At 35.9% G+C, this 3,495-nt stretch overlaps 3 non-coding genes across 3 annotated transcripts; all 3 read right to left on the bottom strand.

The window, feature by feature from the left end:
• Positions 1–336: 336 nt before the first annotated feature.
• On the bottom strand, positions 337–408 carry trnaa-ugc (transfer RNA alanine (anticodon UGC)). Its single transcript has one exon. It is a non-coding gene; the product is annotated as a tRNA-Ala (tRNA).
• A 2,474-nt stretch (positions 409–2,882) lies between these two features.
• On the bottom strand, positions 2,883–2,954 carry trnaa-ugc (transfer RNA alanine (anticodon UGC)). The gene has a single exon. It is a non-coding gene; the product is annotated as a tRNA-Ala (tRNA).
• A 143-nt stretch (positions 2,955–3,097) lies between these two features.
• Positions 3,098–3,169, bottom strand: trnaa-ugc (transfer RNA alanine (anticodon UGC)). Its single transcript has one exon. It is a non-coding gene; the product is annotated as a tRNA-Ala (tRNA).
• Positions 3,170–3,495: the final 326 nt, after the last annotated feature.

Here is a 3,495-nt window from a genome sequence, read left to right as displayed (position 1 = left end):
TCTCTTACATTGCTTCTTTGTTGTTTATGATGAATTCGGTGCTTGCACATACACCGCTTTTATTATTATTGCAGCTTAGATGTTCAAATAGCTGCATTACTCCGACTTTGCCACAAGGAAAAGTGCGTACGCCTGCTCAGACCCTGACGTGGCAGTAAGTACTTTTCCACGTCAAAGACCGTTTATATAAATATGAACGTTGCCGTTGATTTTAGTGTACACACACTCTAAGATCAAATCTGTGCGTACGCACATTTTATAAATGAGGCCCCAGACGTGGTAACGCCACTAGACCAAATTGAAACCGTTTTGCTGAAATTAAATTTTAACTGTCTGTGGAGACGCTGGGGATTGAACCCAGAACCTCATACATGCAAAGCACAACCTCTACCACTGAGGTACATCCCCAGTTGCAACGCATATTTTCTTTGTGTTGCTATAATTGCTATAAAGTCCAGTAGAGGGAACTCTTAAGGATTGCTTGAAATTCTTTGTATGAAATTCACAAACAGTGCTTGGAGATGCTGGGGATTGAACCCAGGACCTCATACATGCAAAGCATGTGCTTTTTTTTATTTTATTTTTTTTAATTAAAATTACACAAATGTCATACATGCACAGCCTTGCATTTGAAGTATATTCAAATTTTTCAATTAAGTCAAACAAATATTTATGCTCTACTCTGTCGAAAGCTTTTTCCAAATCTATGCTAATTAAATATCCTCCTTCACCTTTTTCTTTCATATACCACATTAGGTCTCTAATATTTGTTACTATGTCTGATATATCTCTATTTAAGACACCATATGCCTGAGTTGTTGTTATAATATTTGGAATCACTTTTTTCAATCTATTTGCCAAGATCTTAGCCAAAATCTTATAGTCAGTATTTAGCATACTCAACGGTCTGTAATTGTTAAGATCTTCTTTATCCCCTTTATTCTTATAGATGATTTTTATTATTCCTTTCTTCAAGCTTTCACTCAATTTTTTCAAATAAATTGTGCAGAATAGGTGTTAAAACATTTTTAAAAACCTTGTAAAACTCAGATGTTAAGCCATCCATCTTTCCTTCGGACACTTTTTTCATTTCTTCTTCCCATTCCTTATTTCAAAATCTTTCTTTACTTTTCTTTGTTTTTTGCATTCTTTTTGAATATTCAATGGATATTTTTTTAATAGCTTTTTTCAAGTTATCCCACCATACGCTTTTTGCTTCTTCATATAGGATATTGTTTATACTATTTATTATAACATTTTCTATTTCCATTTTGTAAGACTCGTTTTTTAAAAGTTCTGCATTGAAAACTCATACCCCTGGACCTCTCTCAACTCCACTAAAATCAACGATTACATTTAAAAAATCATGATCACTTTCACTAAACTTTTTATAAAATACTTTTGAGATGAACAGTTCTAACTGTCTGTTACATAAAACCAAATCAAGTCTACTTTGCTTTAAGACTGTGTTCACAATTTGCCTTCTGGAATATTCTCTTTTTACTCTATTTCTTTCCCTCCATATGTCTAAAAATTGGTGTTTTTCCATCATTTTCTTTAATTCAGTTCTCCCCACATCTGCTCTATATACCATGTAATCCTCCACATCAATTCTTTCCAAAATAGTATTAAAATCCCCAATTATAATCACATTTGTATAACCATCCATTAAAACACTTAATTCTTTAAAAAAAGGTGACTCTTTCTAAACGTTCATTTGGTGCATGAATAGTACATATTGTTAATTCTTCTTCTTTGCTTTCGACTTTAATTACCAATAATCTTCCTATATGATCTGTGAACATTTCTGTTGCTTGTTCTGTCGCTCCCCTTCTAATTAAAATTGCTACTCCTTTTTTCCTATTTGGGTCATTATTGTAAAACATTTCTCCATCCCATATTTTCTTAAAGCCATTAACAATGTCTTCATTCCATCCAGTCTCTTGTATACATATTATATCACTCTTCTTTGTTAAATAAATTACATTTTCAAATTTAGTCCTAGTTGACAATCCTCTTACATTGATTGACACTAGATTCAGTTGACTCATAAACAAAAGAAAAAAGATATAAATACAAAACAAAACCCACATCACTTTTGTTCAGTCTCTCTCAGATCAACATCTTTTAAAGCAATCATCTCAGCTTTCTTCCTTTTTCTGTCTTTAGATTCTCTTCTTATTCTTTGTATTTCGAAGACCTTTTCAATGTTTATTTGTCCTGTTTTTTTCACTTTAGTCCCCCTGCTCAAAAACTTTTCTTTCCACAAATCTTTTTTCTTTTCTCCCCAGTGTCGCTTACCTCTTCCGGGGTTGTACTGTCCTTTGTTCCATCACTATCTTCTTTATTTTCCATCACATCCTGCTCCACATTGTCCACAGATAGTTGTAGTCCAGTCATCACCTCTTCTTCTCCATCCTGCTCATTCTCACTTGCTTCCTCTTCTTCTTCTTCTTCTCCTTCACTGCTCAGTATATCCTTTGTTAATCCACCTGTTTGTTGTGATGCATTTTCTTCATAAGCCTCCTCCAAATACTCCACTTCATTATGCGTCTCCATCTCCATTTCCTCATGTTCCTTTTCATCTGTTTCACATATGCATCTTAGCAATGCCTTTCTGCAGCCTTGGCACCGTGGGGCTGTAGAGTCCTGCGCATAATGCCCCTGCTCCAGGCATTCTCTGCACGTTAGTTGAGGGCAGTCTTTCTTTTCATGTTCAGCACTTGAACATATTCTACATATTTTTACTTGCTGATCATAAATGACTCTGAAAAACTGTGTTCCTTCCTCTGTTTCTAAACTGGTGTTGTATGGAAGTGACACCACGTCCTTAGGGAATTTGACTCTTATAAATTTTGCAGAAATTAAATTTTAACAGTCTGTGGAGATGGTGGGAATTGAACCCACGACCTCATACATGCAAAGCATGCTTTCTACCACTGAGCTACATGCCCAGGTGGAAGGACCTTTTCTACCACTGAGGTACAACAAGTTTTTTTCTGATATTGTAGGTTTTCAAATGCTATTAAATTCAGATGTGGTAACGCTAGAGGACCAAATTGAAACCGTTTTGCTGAAATTAAATTTTAACAGTCTGTGGAGATGCTGGGGATTGAACCCAGGACCACATACATGCAAAGCATGCACTCTACCACTGAGCTACATCCCCTGTTGAAAAACTTTTCTACCACTGAGCTACATCCCCAGGTGGAAGGACCTTTTCTACCACTGTGCACTCTACCACTGAGCTACATCCCCAGTTGAAAGGCACATTTTCTACCACTGAGGTACAACAAGTTTTTTTCTGCTTCTGTAGGTTTACAAATGCAATTAATTCCAGATGTGGTAACAGTACAGTACCACATTGAAACCGTTTTGCTGAAATTAATTTTTAAAAGTCTGTGGAGATGCTCGGCATTGAACCCAGGACCTCACACATGCGAAGCATGCGCTATACCACTGAGCTACATCCCCAGATGAAACAGCTTTACTACC

The sequence above is a fragment of the Sinocyclocheilus anshuiensis genome, unplaced genomic scaffold (assembly GCF_001515605.1).
Source record: "Sinocyclocheilus anshuiensis isolate Anshui unplaced genomic scaffold, SAMN03320099.WGS_v1.1 scaffold70, whole genome shotgun sequence".
NCBI lineage: Eukaryota > Metazoa > Chordata > Actinopteri > Cypriniformes > Cyprinidae > Sinocyclocheilus > Sinocyclocheilus anshuiensis.
Note: the sequence above shows the minus strand (reverse complement) of the source record. Positions and strands in the feature narration are given on the sequence as shown.